At 41.9% G+C, this 18,189-nt stretch overlaps 1 protein-coding gene across 1 annotated transcript in view; it reads right to left on the minus strand.

The window, feature by feature from the left end:
• Nucleotides 1-18,189, minus strand: part of camkvl (CaM kinase-like vesicle-associated, like) — a 46,978-nt gene that overhangs the window by 13,043 nt on the left and 15,746 nt on the right. The window lies entirely within an intron of this gene.

The following is an 18,189-nucleotide window of genomic DNA, read 5'->3' on the forward strand; positions in this document are numbered from 1 at the left end:
CTAAAGTGATAAATTCACAATCATAACAATTTTTTTTAGAAAAAAGACATACTTTTATTTGGCACCATTCTACAAACTCTGTGGATGTATTTTTTTATGTAAATGTTCATCGACATAAAATGTTTAATTCCTCCTTTCACTTCATCTTTAACTCTCACTGTTAGCATTGCACCAGAAAAATGCACTTCGCAAGGGAAAGAAACCAACATCTATTCCAATGATTACGTACAGTATATATATATACTGTATATATACTGTATATACGTATTTCACCTTCCCATTCTTCTTTTCATGTCCGCCCTAAAATAGTTTATGACCCCACAGGAGGTCCCAAACGCCCAGGTAAAAAATCAAGGATCTAGAAAGTGAATCAGCAATCGATATACCATCTCACCACAGTCCTCAGGCAATCCTCACCCACATCCTTTAACACTCCATCTACTGTAGGACACAGATTCCCTGGAAGCTTCCGCCATCCATCCTTCTCCTCTCCTAAATACCTGACAAAACCCATCCCTGTTGGATAATTAATTTCTCTCGACTTTCCCTTAGCGGAGATTCCTACCTCCAGTTTATCTCCTATCTGTGTCAGGGGGTTTGGGACCACATCAAGAAAAATCCATGGAATTGACTAAGTCAGGAGATATGTGACAGGAGGGAACGGGATTGTGTGTAAGTGAGGGAGAGAGACGGAGAAAGAAAGAAACTGGGAAAAACAGAGAATATGATGAACAGAGAGAGACAATAGAAATCCTCAGAGGTAATGACATTTTTGCGGTTGCTAATTTAGGATTAAGGAATGAATAGCAGTGATGTAAAATCCTCACTCTCTCTTTCTAACTGCGTGTGTGTGTAGCATCACCAGTGTAGATGATAGGGACAGAGGTGCTTCTGATCTATGATGGCGGAGGCGGGGCCGGAGAGTACTGTGTAATCCCAGTGCTGGCCCTAATCTCTAATCTGTACCCCTAATCCAGAGCGCTGCGATACACTCGTTTGTGTGTATTTGCGTGCATGCATGTGAGTCTGTGCAAAGTGCAAAGGTTGATGTGGATATGTCACGTGCAGATATGAGTTTGAGCAGAAGGGTGTGTGTGTATGTCCATATGTGCGTCCTTGTGTGAGCATAATGCCCCAGTGAGACCGTGGGGAGTTTAGCGGTGGATTGAAAAAGGCCTAGTTTTATGCCAGAAGATTATGTAAGCGCAACAACATTCCAATGACAAGGTCCAGGACGGTGAAGGTGATGCTGGCTTGATGTGAATGGAGCGCCTCCATCCCTGTGGGAACAGAGCGTCCCCGCTGAAATATAGTAACAACTGCCAAGCAACAAATGTCAGCATATAGCTTGCCAATAACTTTTGAGCCCTGTGGTTCTACACAGTTTTTAGTCTTTTGCCTGCTTTAAAACTCCGTCCCTGCTGGCCAACATCTCTAACTTTAGAGATACTCTCCCTGATTTTGTTAGAGCACCCCCAAATTCCCAAATCTCCACTGTTGATGTTTCAAAGCTCAGCACAGACCACAGCTGATGTTCAAAATATGAGCAGTGACCTGGGAACACTGTTGGGGATTTGCTGGAGCTACTGGGCACTAGTACAAAATCTGTGAGTGTATATCTTTAATTAATAATTTTTTTATCTTTTTTGCCAATTTTTCCTCCTGGTTCTCCACAGTCAAGTTTAACTTTAGTCGAAACTTAAAGGTGCAGTGTGTCATGACACACCAAGCTGACGGTCGGCTGTTGGGCAATTTGGGGCAGTCGTGAGCGTCTGTCGGCCTAGTTTTTGCGGTGTGTCCCGCGTGGTCGGCTCTAGTCTGCCCTAGTCTGCCCGTTTCTGAGGTTCTTTGACCGAATCAGCATGTTGAATCGGCGGCGGAGCCCATTGGTGAGAGAAATCACTCTGATTGGCTGTTCAGTTTAAACAAATCAGTGCACGAGAAGAGAAACGGAAGGGAAGAAAGCAAGTTAACGAAAAAAGTCAAGAGGAAAAACAACAGCAAACTTTCTGTTGCATCTGTTAAACAGGTTAAACCTAAGCCCCCAGGAAGAGTGCCGGTCGCTGATCCCAACTTTCGTAGTGGCCAAACGGCGGTACTGCAACTTCTGTGTCCATCATGTGATGCCATTGGGAAAGACTCTTCCCCATAGACTAACATTGGGAAAGAGACGTCTGTAACTCAGCGGATATTTTTTTTTTAGGTATATAAACTCCCCAGTACGAACATTCTAATAGCCCTTATTTAAATCATTAGGTTTTAAAAGTTGTAAAACGCACTAATAGCGGAATCCAGAATCCATTCATGTGAATGTGACCCAGACCGAGGCTGGAGCGCAAGCCGTGACGACAGCGTGACGTTGGTACCCCGTGACTGAGTCACGTGACTGAGCAGACGCTACTGCGCATGTTCCAGTGCCCAAGATCTGGGTACTTTTCCAGGTGGAAGTCGAGCCATTTTGTCTTCATGCGCCACTGAGCAACTTTCAATAGAATGAATACATAGACGTATTTGACACAACTTCAACACTTTAACTTCTTCACATTCTATTGATAATTAAACCAAAACTTTAAACTAAAATTCGGGCCATATCTTACACATTGCACCTTTAAAGTGATGCTCTTCCCTTTTAAATATATATAAAAAAAGGCTAGCTCTTCATAAAGTGTTTGTATTCTAGGTGTGAAGGTATTTATGGTCTGTCCTCTCCTTTAGAGAGGCTATATGTTTGTCCTTCTGCTCTTGTGTCACTGCGGGTGATTGTTTCTCGCCCTAAAAACTCAGAAGCCTTTAAAACACCGTACCTGCAGAATACTGAGTCAGTACGAAACCTTGAAGTTAACAGAGAGTAGGAGGCGATATGGGAGGATATGAGAAGAAAGGAGATGAGAAGGGAAGAGAGGGAAAGACGGGCGATGAGGAGGAAAGAGGTGAGAAACGATGGGAACAGAAAGGCAAGGAGAAGGGTACACTGTGAAAAAGACAGAGAAAAGTGAACAAAGTGTAAAACACAGAAGTGCAGAGGCAGATTGAGAGTACCTCTCAACCTCACAGCTTCACAACTATGTGCGTGTGAATGTTTGCACAGGTGAATGTGTCTGTGTGCGTGTGTGGGTGCATGTGGGCATGTGCCAACAGGCTATGTGGGATAATGTGTTGTGTGACTCATTTTTAAGGGCTGTCCCCAAAGTCAGAAAGCATGCTGACAGTCAGGGCAACCTCTCTGCAAAACAAATTCACAGCACGCATTCTGAATATCTGCTATGTGGGTGAAGGTAGCAAAATATCAGAGTTAAAAATGAAAGCATTGAAGTACAATGCAACATTTCAGCCACACTCGGTGACACCTCCACTGATCTCTCAGCAGCAGGTGCTGCTTTGAATCACTAAAACTGGGTGCTGCTTTCTGGATGCTTTGACAGTTCAGTGACAGTAATTATTAATGTTTTCAAAAACTATTCAATAATTTCTGCAGTCATAGATCTCATGCATACCTATTTTTCATCTGTTTAAAGCTACAATCCAAAACTATCCACATGTTCATGCCACGCAATGATGATGGGACATCCAGGTGTTTCATTTATCCTCATTGTTTGTATGTAGTGAAACTGCCACTAGTCGATCAGGTATTGTGACTGTGATTATATTAATTTGTGAAATTATGAAGTATTTTTAGTGCTTTGTCAAATTTATCGTTTCAGGATAAACCCCTTGAGATCTATCATCTCATTTTCAAGGCGGCTCATTGGGGTTTTCGCCATACTTTCTTGCATTTTGTCATCCCATTTAAAGGGAAAGTTCGGTATTTTTCCACCTGGACCTTATTTTCTCATGTTTTTGTGTCTAACTGTCTAATAAAGACAACAATTTCTGAAATTGGTCCAGTATTGTAGACTGTAAACAGCAGCTGCTCATGGCAGATGCTCCCGGGCTGCAATGTAATCCTATTGGGGCAAGCTGGCACCTTCATTTACGTCCACTAAAAGCACTTGTTTCTGCCACGACAGGCTTTGATGTTATTATAAGTGTCTGACATTATGGAAAGAGTCTTGCTCAAGAAGAAATCTTGCTCTGGAATCTCGCAAGAAACTGTGAGTGCCAGCCACGATATTGTGAATCCTGTTATAGCGAAGGCATGACCGGCCCTACTCTGCCTCTGATTGGTGTACCATGATATTCTTACCCTAACCCAAACCAATCTCACTCCTCATACCTAAACCTAACCAATCCAAACAATGAAGGCAGCGAGCACTAGCCAATTAGAGGCAGAGTATGGGTCATGCCTTTGCCATAACAGTATTCGTAATTTAGTGTGCTGGCCGGCTGGGCAGAGTTTGTTGTGTTAGAGTACAGAAAGCGTAGCTTAGTGTTATCTTTTCAATGTCAGGGCTGAATCACTATGTGGATGAGGTCTTTGAATTCAATGGCTGCCTGTGTTTATTAGAGTCAGAGCATACAGATATTCAGATTTCACAATCAGACTTGAACACAATAAAAGACAAACCAGATCAAGTGAAAGGTAAGAAAAACATTTAATTTCTCTGTAGGATCCTTTCCATATTGTTGTCAGACACTTATAATAACATTCTGAGCCTGTCATGGCGAAAACAAGCACATTTAACACATTGAACATAATGTTGCATTGACTCTGCTCACTTGTCCTCGCAGCTGCCGGTTACAGCATTCTCCCTCAATACTGGACCAATTTCAGAAATGTTTGTCACTTATACACAAAAACATGGAAAAAAAGGAGTGTCTAGTTACCTATTTTGTCATCACAGGAATTGATTATACTTGTCCCTTTATCGTGGCTCTCATCCGATCATGCTGAGACACATTAAGTAACATGTCAGGATGCTCCAAAATCAAATTCTGCTCATATTGCTATTGAGTGTCAAAAGTGGTCCCGACAACTGGTCACTCTGACATGATGAAAGAAAACTGAAATGACAAATATCTAATGGATCTATACACTTTTTTTTAACTCATATAATTGGAATAAAAATATGTGTAAATGCTTTTGAATTAAGGGCGTATAGGAATGATGTTATGCAACACAAAAATAAAGAAGTATTGAGGGTTGCATGGTTTGTTGTACATTTTCCTCATACCTTTGAAATGCACGACCATTAGCACACACACACTCAGGTGTGAAGGCACACCGAGACATCACACTTTATCTTCAGCACCTTAAATCGAATTGCTTGTGCAGCTCTGCGTGCGAGTGAGTGTGTCTGTGCGCTTGTTCACAAGTGTTGTGTTTAGGCTGCAGCGAGGCTCAAAAATGAAATAAATGGAATAGAATCTCTTTTCATCAGCTCAGAGGGGAAGTGTTTCAGAGGTGCTCAGCGTCAAGGTTATTCTCAGAAAATCTGCTATTTACTGGCACTCATCTCTTTAGCCATCCTATCCTATTAAGCCCGTGCTCAGTGCAACTACATGCAGGAAAAAAAAAAGGAAAGAGAAAAGAAAAAGCAGTCTATTACAGTGTGTGACAAGCTGCCGTGACTAGTTTGAGCTTTTTGGTGCGCCTCCATTACAGAAAGAGGAGAATAATTGGAAATGTATGTTATGTAAATATTTCACCGACTGCTGTGCGCAGCTTCTTTTGCAGAGTGTTTCTTTATTGTCACTCAAGTGGGTTAGGTGTGTCGGCGTGGCCTTGTCACTGTCATACAGATGCAGCACAGCGATGCTTGCAAATCAACAACGTTGTCATTATCAGCATCGCCACGATACAAATCCTGATGTCTGCACAACGCGATTAAGCAATAGAGCGTTGGCTTTGTCGAGAGGTGACACTGGATGATAAACAACTGGATGTGTGTGAGTGTGTGTTCATCAAATATATATAACAAGCGTGTCAATGTTTGTTGCCTCAAGGAGAAGAGTCGGAGCAGCGTGAGGGGCTGCGGCTGACCTCAGGTTACTTCTGGCTGTGTGAACAAGACTTGACAGGCCTCCTGACCACCTGAGGTACACACATATACAAGCACACTTACACACAACTGTGCAACCTCCACATAAGCACACACATAATACAACTCAGAGCACGTCGCTATACGCTTGTCATTACGTGACAGAGAAGAAACACTCAATATATCCGTCCCTCATTAGTGTTTGACATGTCACTCCGCCTATCACAGGTGTGTGATTCTACAAGGATAACGTGTTTATCCTTTCAACCAGCCAGCGAGATCAGTTCACTTAAAAGCCTCTTTGTCTTTTCCCTGCCTCTCTTGCCATCTCCCGTTCTTTTTTTTTTTTAATGTTCCCGTGCACCTTTCACTGCCTCTTTCATCTCATCGTTTTGCCCTCGCCCATCCTTATTTTAGTAGAGCTCCAGTCCGAGAGGTTTAATCATGGCAATTTCTAACCGAGGTGGGGGGGAGTCGGAGAACAACATAAAGGGTTATGACTGATGTTTGCAAGCCCTGATGTTCTAACTGTTGCACTAATGCGAATAACGGAGAGGAAGATTGTGGACATGTTTGTCATTCCTGCTCTTTACAACCATTAATCTCGGTATGTGTGAGCAAGTATATGAAATAAATACATTTAAACCTGTAGTAGACAGAATGTTTTTTGCATCATTGGGCAACAAATCCACAATAACCTTTCAGCATATTGTAATTCAAGTGTCCTGATAGATAACTAGATCTATGCACCTCATCATGGCTCTGTTTTCAGGCTTTAAAAAATCTTTGGCCAATCACAAGTCATTTCAGAGACAGTGTTCCTATTAAGCATTCCTATTGACTGTGCTCTGGCTGGTGGGCAGTGCTTGGTACTTCCTCAACCTATCTTAACATGGCTGCCGGGTCACAAACTTTCTCATTTTACAGCTAAACAGTACACCACAAGATGTTTCTGAAAACATTTGAGGGGAGAAACAGGCATTACCGTAACAGAATATTGATTCATATTTGATCAGCGCTGCCTAGTTTGACCGTTTGATCGGAGTTTGCGAGTGATTGACAGCTGCTCATAGACGGCAGACTCCAGCTCGGATCTGATTGGTTGTTTTCCTGCGATCCGTGAAATCTTTCAGATGCTATTAGGAGCACAGGAAGACAACAGAAGCTCATGATTTTTTTTTTGCAGATTACCTGTCTAATGCACTACTGTCAGGATATAGTGACCGTTTTAAGAAAATAACTTTTTTTAATCATATTTGCTCCAATTCTACCCACTGATGCTTTAAGAGACACACACACGCTTACAATATAACGGAAGGATATTTTCTTCGTCCAAAAAGCCCTCATAGGGGTAATTAAGCCCACCGTTACAATCAGGTTTTAATAAGAGTTGCAATAATGATAACCACATATTTGCTCTGCACTTTCATAATCATTGCTTGTGTGTATCTTCATCCGTGTAAAACAAGACATGACAGTTGCTGCCTGTTCCGTATTGATCAATCAAGACGAACACCCATGGTTTACTTAACAGAGAAAAAAAACATGTCCAAAATTGACTTTTTATCTGGCATCTGTAGTGCTTTGGGTTTGAAAATTCCTCAGAGGAAATTTCATTAGATTCACAACCTTATGTAAGAATTGCACCGGGTGTAATTAGGAAATAATAACACAATGAATATTCTAGACGCAGCTGGAAGCTCTTTCATTTTGTCATTAATATCATTTTGGCCTTTCCGGAGTAAAAATATAATGGCATTAAACAGAGATCAGTTGACTCGTTTCCTACTGAGCTCATTGCCTGCTTTGACATGAAGTGTGTTGGATATTGAGAGGAGCACGCAGCAGCAGCCCGAGGTTGGTCCCAGGTCTTATCAGGACGCTGTGACGTTAAAAAGTGGGACAAATTAAAGACTTGCGAGGACGAGTATACACAGCAGCGAGAAGAACTGAGAGAGATGAAGAGGAGGCGCAGATGAAGGGCCAATTATCGGAATTACTGCAGCTTGTTAGAATCAAGTGTACTACGGGACGCAAGAGTGAGGAACAGGATGAATGGATTACCGCTCTAAACACACACACACACTCAAAACTCATTAAGAGTAACACGTGTGGATACCACGTAATGGCGACTATATGTGTGTGTTTGTGTGTTGAATCGATACCCATTACATTTGCTCCTTGCACTGAGTTCCCAGTATGGGGTCTTCTCCAAGCTTGTTATAAACACTAATTCCCTTATTGCTCACAGAGCGGCTCTCATCTAAGGCCTGGGCATGTGTGTGTGTGTGTTTGTGTGCGTGTATGACTGCAAGGCATACATAAGGACCGAAACAGGCTTAATAAGGAAACGCTCTAATGAAAATTCATCACATCTGCCCAAAGAGAGAGAGAGATGGAGAGAGAAACCCATTTCCAAATACAGACACATATAAAATCGACCAAATTCATGTAGCGCCACACACACACAGACGCAGACACACTCCTCACACACATGAACACACACACAGCACATGAATATACAGCATTGCCTTATTATTCTGAATTATAGGACTCATGTTGCACCAGTCTGTCAGAAATAGTTCCTTCCTCACCTCTATCTTCCCCCCGTGTGTCCTCTGTTTCCTGTCCCCTCATTAGGAGAGTGGATCTGTGCAGGTCTTGCACAGTAAGTGCGTCCTCAGGGAGAAGGGTTACAGAGTACCTTTTTTTTTTTGTTTTCGACAAAAATGTGTGTGTATGTGTGTCTGTAGCTTACGTAGAATGATGCAATATCTGGCTGACAGACTTTGCTTCTGACACCAGAATAGCCTGAGGCAAGACCAGCAGGCACACACATACACACTGCTGCATGTATATACAGACTGACTGATGGATAGTGTGTGCTTTTTGTGAGCGTGTGTGTGTGTGTGTGTGTAACCTTTTGCGCGGATATACACGGGTACGTACAAAATCTCACAAAAAAAGAGGCAGGAACAAGCACTTCCTCTCCAAGTTGGACGTAAACTCAAAATAGAAAATCCGAGCTCCACCTGACAGCGAGTGGCAGAGCGAGTGAGTGAGTGAGTGAGTGAGTGATGTGTAGGTGAGTAAGAGGGATCATAAAGCGAGGAGAAACGAGAAACAGTCATAAATATATTACATCAATCTCTTGCATAAAGCATAGGCTAGATGTGCATTTACACGTTTAGAGCACTTATCTCTCCTGAGAGACAAACTGTGAAAATATTTATGAACCAAAGCATGAGCCTGCTCTCTCCTTAAAATCACTCTACCATGTGCTGTTTCCATGATGTACAGCATAACCCCCCTCACACCCTTCCATTTATGTATCCTTGAATGGTTTATGTTCAACGAGAATCAGAGTTAACACGGGAGAATTGGGAGTTGGAGGTTGCTACCTGTTTAAAGGCCCAATCTGGAAAACATATTACCATTACCATGTTCACCAACTTAGCTTAGAATATTGTTAGCATGCAAGAATTAGCTAATAAGGACTAAACAGTGTTCTACCTCTGGGTCGGAAAAGTGAAGAAGTGCCTTAAACTTGCATTCTTTCTAATAGCCAGCAGGGGGCGACTCCTCTGGTTGCAAAAAGAAGTCTAATTGTATAGAAGTCTATGAGAAAATGACCCTACTTCTCACTTGATTTATTACTTCAGTAAACATTGTAAACATGAGTTTATGGTCTCAATCGCCAGTTTCAAGTCTTCTTCAATAAAGCATGATGTTCATTTAGTAAATTATGGTCCCACTTAGAGTCAAATAGATGCTTGGGATGCTTTTGGGCGTGGCTACCTTGGGATTGACAGGTCGCTACCACGGGAGTCTGGGAGTCGTCTGTGTTTTTTTCACTTTCACAGTGTGTTTTCTGTTCATGAAGGTTAACTGTAACATTTTGGTTGCCTAAAAATGTCTTATATAGCGTTTGGTTGTTAGCTCCACCCACTTGTGTCACTTCTGGTTGCAAGAAACCAAGAAACCACTACGTCCACTTCTTATATGGACGTAGTGATGACTAATACATGAGAAACTAATGATATTTCCATCAGCTGAAGCTGATGGAAATATCATTAGTTTCTCATGTATTAGTCATAAACCAAAGTATTTGACATGTAAAAAAACCTGGAGTAATTTAGCCTGCTGGCCACGACAGTCCACTCAGGTTGACTCCTCTTTCCAGCCATGCCCTGAGGAAGACCCAGTGTGAGTTGAAACCAGTCCATGTTCATCTTTTGTATATTTTAACTTTGAGATGTCCCTAAACTAATAAAGGTGTCATGTGTTGGAGAGCATAATGGGCATAGAGGACCCAAACACAGACAACAGCAGGCTGACTGGTGCAGTAAAATACAGTATATAATAAATAAAAGGTTTATAAACTGAGAATCCAAAATGCAGGCAGGTAGCAGCACACAGGTAACGGTCAAACAAAACTGCATGCATGACAAAAGATGAACCGACAAAAGACCAAAGGAACTGAGGTGGTATGAATAGTGACTAACTGGGGAAGTGAGAACAGGTGAGCAGGAGGAGAGGTGAGTGTAGAACTAATGAGGGGCAGGTGAAACTGATCAGGGCGGGGCAGACAATCAAAAAGGCGGGAAAACATACAAAGACAGGAAGTAAAACCAAACAAGGCACATGATGAGTAAACTAAATAAAAAAGGAAATAGACTACACAAAAACCCAAGACCATGACAAAAGGCATTTTATCTATGGCTCGGTCAAGGCTTATTGAAAGAGGCTGGGACACGGTCTGGAGCTATGGGGTATGACACATGCGCAGTGTAACTGGAGCTGCGATTGTGCATTGCTATTGGCTCAAGTTCAGTGAGTGCAGACCAGATTTGCATGTGTTGTACCCCAATAATATGACGTGATGATGACGCATGGCATCTCCTCTTTTCACCCTCCTCGGCCTCGGTGCGAGTGTACCTGAAGTAAGCCCAGGGGCTTCCCGTTTCTATACTTTTGATTATATTTGGATCATTCTTGTCATCACAGTCTATTTATCAACTATTTGCTTTGCTGCAGAATAGCAATATGCATCTGATTGACTCACAACTAAAACAACACTATATACTGTACTCTTACATGGTGTGAATGGGAGTAATGTAACACCTGTGCAGTGTAATCCCATCCGACTCCATTGCCCTGCAACAAATCTCACATTTGTGAAGCCTCTAATATTCAGAGGCAGTGTCAGAGAGGTGTTGATTTACTTTACACCAACTTCCTCCTTATTAATGTTCCCTACTGACTCCTAAATCTATTGGTAGCTGCAACCTTTGATCATGCAGACAAATTATGTACGCCATTCCTGGATCCCTCAGCCTCTTTGGTTGAAGTACTTTTAAAGTTTTTGCAAGTTTTGTTTTAAGTCTGTTGCTGTTTCTTTTACAGTATGGGAAATATGTTGTTGGTTTAAACTTTTTTGCTGTCTGTTGTTTGTTCTTTTATGTGAAACTTTTTTATGCTGCCGTCTTGGACTCCCTCAAAAAAGACAAAAAAAAAAATATATAACTAAAGTTGTGTTATACAAGGTTTACCTAATATTTAGTTCTCAAATTGAACGTTAAGGGAGAAGGAGTATCCAATAAAATAGTAGGGCTATCATATTTTATTTTAGGTGTTATTGCGTCCACATCCCATATATGAACCACACTAATCATTGTTGAGCACATGTCCCTTCAGAGAGTTGTGTGCTACTGCGTGGAGCAAGGTCTTACATTGTACAACAGTGAGTTTAATCAAATTATCAATCGATGCAGCCCAAGTGTGTGTCGACTTTCTGTGTAGTGGTGGATGCTTCCCTGATCTCACCGCGCATGTCAGCCACTGACTGAAGCAGCGCCGCACCTGTTCTGTCTCCTGCAGACGCCAGCTTTTTGTTTGAGTTATTTTTTTCCTTGGTAGTTTGTCTTTGTGACTATGTTCACAATAATGTGGATTAAATTGAAAACACAAACTTTTTTCTTGATTTTGGCCGTCTATTCCTACTAAGATGGCATTTTCTATCTCTGGAAATTAGATTTCTGAAAATACTCTCCCATGTGGGTTTTGTTTGCCTTGCTCTATAATGAGGATGGGGAAAAAGCTTTTTAGAAAATGCTGACGTGTACTTGTCAGCTTGACAACCTTGCATTAACATAGCCCAGCATGTCTGCTTACAAGCACTGTTAAGGAGCCACCTTGCTGTTGTCTCCAGTTATCTCTCATTTAGTCCGGCAGTACATCCGTTTCTGTTTCTGCAGTAAGACAAATGTAGAAATGAAACAACAGAAATCGATCGAGAATCTGGGAGCAGCAACCCAGGAATTACCATTATCCCTGGACAACAGGTAGTATATGTTTGACCATCAACCACAAATCAATGTTTTCCATTTGTGCAGTCACTTTGAGAACAGAAAGAAACAGAATGGAGCTTCACTCCGCTGAGACTAAGTGGAGCATTAGGATACGATCATTTGTCTTGTTTGCCACTGTTGGAGTTACGGTAAAAAATTGTGTGACACATGCTTTAAAGGTGCTAAATGCGAGATTGGGAGCATTTCTATTGCCTCTACGCGGCTCTCAACATGGCGACAGCTGAGCTAGCGGCTCATAGCTAACAGTGCTAACAGTGAAAAATAATGGCAACACTGCTGACAGAGCTAACAGAGTCAACCTGAGGGGGAACCGGACCGTGGGCGCTACGCTTTCTCGACGATGCCGTCGGTCGGGACGGCGTTATCAGCTGTAACTGCTGTATGAGCGCAACGAAGAGCAGCAGCCGTGAGTTAGCCAGTGGGGCACGCTCACATGCATGAATATGCACTAATAGCATGTGCAGCCGGTCCGGCTATGTCAACAAAGCAAGGACAAGCTTGGATTACAACGCACACAGAGGGAGAGCGACTTCATTCTCTACTCAGGTAGACATTAATGCCCTGGATATCGTATAGAGCACCTTTAAATATTGTGTTTGTTATTGTTCTATTCAGTTTGCAGTTATAGCAAATTTTAAAACAGAAGACAATCTCAACTCTGCAGATACAGATATTTTCTGCAATGTGATTTATTTATTATTCTCATAACACTGCAATGCTTCCTCTTCATCCAGATGTACCTCTATAGTGCCTTTAAGCGTGAGGAAAACAATTCAATATCTCTTTTTTGTGAATATATTAAATTCAATTCAATTCAATTCAAATCACTGTATTTGTCTCCGAGGGACAATTGTAGAGGCTCGTAGAGTAGTACAATTAACAACACAATACAGGAAAATTTTAAACATCTTGAAAGTAAAAAAAAAGATACTAATATAGTACTAATAAATTATGATATATGTTGTTTTTCAAAACATTCACAAGTAAAAAAAGGAACAAAAACAGAACTATTTTGTGCGTCACTCATGCATGAAAAATAGACTACATGCGAAAAGTTTGTGGTGCAGAAAACATTGCCATACCAGGCAGACACGACCATGTCGCATATAGCTCACGAATCAAACATAAAAACCATAGAATTAAACGACTCCTCTCAGCTCCGTTACACGCGTACCTCACAGAATACAACATAAACGCCTTCGACAGACAAAAGGACAGAGCGAAGAATGAGATCACTATAAATTTAACATTCAGAGGATATGTACTATAACACTCAGGGGAAGAAATGTGGAAAGCTGATGGCTGCATCTACCTATTAGCGTGTGTGTGTGAGTGTGCATTATACATGTGTTTGTGACTTGGGTCAGTGGAGAGAAACCATATTCTATGTCGAGTGGTTTCCTCCCCCAACACAGGGTTGAAGAGTTGAGTGTGTGTGCACAAACACACGCAGAAGCACACAATGTATCAATGACTTAACATGCAACTCCCTTTAGGGCCACGAGCTGCTGCTACTTTTATCAACCAACTACATTTGTGTGTGTGTTGGGGGCACTTTTGGTTACACTTAATCCACTTTTAGATGCTTAAGATACACTCGTGTGGCAAGAGAACTCTCTCTCACACACACATCTCTGTTCACTCTCTCTGTCTAACACATACAGACACTAATGCACCTACCCACGATCCACCTACACACACACACACACACACACACAATTCAAATGCACATGTACATGTGTTTAGCCACAGGTCTCATTGTTAGGTTTTGCCCACTCTAGGGAATAAATTAAACTGCAAAACCTTCTTTCCCAGCATCCATTTCTTTGTGTGTGTGTGTGCCCATGCACACGGGAAGTCATGTGTGTGTATCCCTATTGATCACGACTGCATTAATTCATTCCTTTTGTGGCCAAACATGGCCTTTAGACGCGCCGCGCAGAGTGCCTCTCCAAAAAAAAAAGAAAAACAGACTTCAATTGAGAGGTTTGCATGCACGCACACGCACACACATTAACAAAGTGAAGAGTGAAGCGGGGAGATGCACACACACACACACACACACACAATCTAAAACACATCTCTGCCGATTCTTATTGACTGTACTGAAGCAAACCTCCGTCAATAAAAAACTTCAGTAGGGAATGTGGAAGTCAACATGTCGTGAGCCTGAACTGCTCCACTGACTGCAATAAAAAACCCCAAAGGACAGGATCAGAGCTGCATCTTGGTGGCTCTCTTTCCTCTGTTTTAAAAAGCAGCGAGCACAGATTGTCAAGTGTTTTGGTGCGCTGTGTTTTTCACCACCTGTTGCACGGCAAATGGATGTGAATGTGGATGTGCAACGTATCCTTATACAACGTTTTGTATTTCGTATTCCTCATTTTTTGTGCGTATTCCTACTAATGTCCAGCGCCAATTTCAGCTCCAGTCTTTTCAAAATAAACTTCCATCTTCACAGGAAACAACTTGGTTAGGTTTAGGAAAAGATCACCGTTAAGTTACGCCACGCCGGAAGTGGTTACATCGTAGCGGAAATTACGTAACTAACTATGTACATGAAATTCTGTGACAAAAACTACTTAGTTAGGTTTAGGAAAAGATCATGGTTTGGGTTAAAATAACACCGGACGTGACATCATTTACATACAGAAGTTATGCAACAAAAAAATCTACATTAACTTCTGGTTTCACGCGGAGTACGAACATCCTGGACGAAAGTCTGGTGTTTTCTGACCCACCCATCAGCCCCCAACCTCCTCCCTACCTGGCTTTTGTTGCTCTTCATACTTCCTTGTTCACAATTACGTGGATTACATACAAATTGATTTTGTGGTATTCATACAAATTGCAGTGCATTTACTTTTCATAGCTACGAACGGTGTATGAGAACAGCCTGGGAAGTGAGCTCACTTTCTTACTTTTGTCAGAGTTTCTCATGAACTTTTGAATAATACTTTTTTTTTCAGTTGACCTAGCTGAATAAAGGGTAAAATAGAATAGCACACAATGCCATGCATCATAAAAACAGTCACTGAGTTTGAATCCAAGGCTGACGGATAAATGAATTTTCAAAGTTCAGCTGCTTTTTTCTTTCAGCATAATATGGCTGCTCCTCATAATCTTCCCATGAGTTGCCTTTGAGTTTCAGGGGTACAAGGGGCAGCTCTGTTATGTGAGGTGGTCATTTCTGTTTTACCGTGTCACATTTGCAGTAATCAGAATCCTGAACGCCTCGCACACACACACGGGTGCGTACGCACTTCTGTTCTTAAAAAAGGAAGCATCACAGGGACTAGGGACACAGCTGTTACCACTGTACGCACACGTAGATGTTACATTTAGAAATGCTGGTAGTAGCAGTTATATCAGATCACTGTACAGACTGTAGACTTTTGTTACATTGGAGGCATTTAGAGAGATTTTCATAATTATGCACCTTACTGTCGCAAATCGTGTTACTTCCGCACTAGCACCTCTGCGTGTGTGCATGTTTGCGTGTGTGATGAGAACAAGCCCGCTCAAGCACGAGTCTTGAGATGAAAACGAGGTCATTTGGTCTCGTGGGGAAGTTAGAGTGGGAGAGACGGAGAGAGGGGAGGTTAATAAGAGAATGGACAAAAAAATATGATGAAGACGGAAAAGAGATGGAGGGAGCAGTGAGAAAAAGGAGGATGAGGAAATAATAGCTGTTGGGCATGATCCAGTTTTGGGCATGTGTCAGCAGCACATAATCACACACAGATGGAGCCACACACACACACACACACGCACACACACACACACACACACACACACATGGGTCAGAGAATTAGTTTCTTACCGCCGTTTTTCACTAGTGGGCCACTCATTGCTGCTCCCTATCAAGAATTTCCAAACCCATCACCCAGAAAGCGATGGCCAAATTCTGTCTGTCGCAGAAAGTAACGCGAGACGAGTGAAGAGTGGAACATCAATCTGAGGTGAGGAGACCCTCACAAGATGACATTTGAACATTGTGGCTGATATCAGGAGGTATTTAGGTTCTCATTTCACAAAATGATATCGGGAACAATACAGACAACTATGGACATTGTCTTCACTTTTATTTTGGCGTTCCCGAGGGCAGACGAAAACATGTAAGCACACATTAAAACAACTTTTAGTTTGAAGTAACTGCAGTAAATCACCATAGCAACCACCGCCATAAGGCCAAGGTCATAATAGACCAGCCCGTTCTCATTCCCAGGGCGTTAAATACCAAGGTTTTGTCACGGCCGCCAGCGTTCCGTACCGCGGGACACGGCACCCTTTAGCGGTAGTATGAAACGGACCAGGCGTTCCATTAACTATAATTTAAACCCATCCGCGCCAACAGTAAACGTTCAGTAGTTTTAAAGAGTGAAAGAGACACAATGAGCGGGAGGGGAGGTAGATGGGTCCAACAAACACATGGCTTTCATCCAGGAGGCCGCTGTTCATATTTTACAATCAGCTGTTCGTTCGTGTCCCGTTTTCACAATGTTTAGTGTCATTTTCACGTTACAAACTTAGTAGTTTTAAGCCCAACCATGTAGTTCTTTCCAAAACCTAACTAAGTGGTTTTGTTACCTAAACCTAGTGGTTTTGATGCCGAAAATAAGGAGCGTGTCGCCAAGGGGCGATATGTGCCGAGTTGGGATGAGTACATGTTAAATAGACTGCATGCAATTTTGCAGTATTTGTAAACCCAGTATATACTGTACACTGTTATGTTCATCATATCCCTGTTGGTTAGTTTCAACTTGTGGCCACTAGTCTGCTTTGTTTATTCAATTTGTCTGTTTTTGTGAGTTTGGTTCCATATAATATAATAAATAATTCTGCAGGTTTTACATCTGTTACATCAGAGTAAAAAACATCCTCCATGTGTAAGTTTTCACTGTAAATGCACATCATCCTATAGCTGTCAAAATGTGGAGGTATTGTATACACTGATTTAACGTCAGAGAGATACAAAGGCGGTGGTGCATTTCTGATTACTCTCAAATACACAAACAAACTGTGACTGACGTTAAGATTTCACAGTCCTCCTCATTCATTGTTCTGGAGGTTCACAGTGAGAGTAGAGATCTGGTGTAACTAGCCCGAGGCTACTGCAGGCGCCTGTACACTCTGGGCTGTTGTGTAGTTTACCAGTATGCTGCTGTGTAGCATCTTAGCTATATATGAAATATCAACAAGGATCTCTACTGAGACTTCTTTTCAAATGTCTCCAACTGCGTTGTTTTCCAAATATTAAACGTCTGACTTGTCAACCTGATCTCACAGGAAGGTGTATAAACAGCACGACATTTTGAAGACATTCCGCGTGTCATGATAACGCATTGTAGGCTTTTCGTGTGTCATTTATGCGAAACGTCGTTACCATGAAATAGTTCCGGTTATGTTTAGGCAACAAAACCACTTAGTTAGGTTGAGGGAAAAACATCATGGTTGGGCTTAAAATAACTATGGAAACTAAGTAAAATACATACGTAAACAACGTAACATAAGTACGGAAAAAACATAAACATCACTAACTTCAAAATAATTCAACAACACTTTGGGACACGAACATCGGTCTCCTGGTTTAAAGGCCTGTGTTTGTTGGATCCATCCACCTCCTCTCCCTCATACCCACCATAAGCAGCCTCTTTCACTTTCTGTTCTACGTCACTAGCTCTGAGTGCAGCATATTCACGCAGATGCGTTTGCATAGAGTGCTACAGGAATGAGTCCTAAAACCCAGAAATTAGTTAACATTTTAGCACTTCCGGTTCCCTCACCTCGAAGTCAATGGGTTTTTTGCATTCACACTTCAAAAATCATAAAAGTGGTGTTCATTTGTGGAGATTATTTTACGGAACAAAACGTGTAAGTATCATAGACACCACATATCT

The sequence above is a fragment of the Sebastes fasciatus genome, chromosome 8 (assembly GCF_043250625.1).
Source record: "Sebastes fasciatus isolate fSebFas1 chromosome 8, fSebFas1.pri, whole genome shotgun sequence".
NCBI classification, from domain to species: Eukaryota; Metazoa; Chordata; class Actinopteri; order Perciformes; family Sebastidae; genus Sebastes; species Sebastes fasciatus.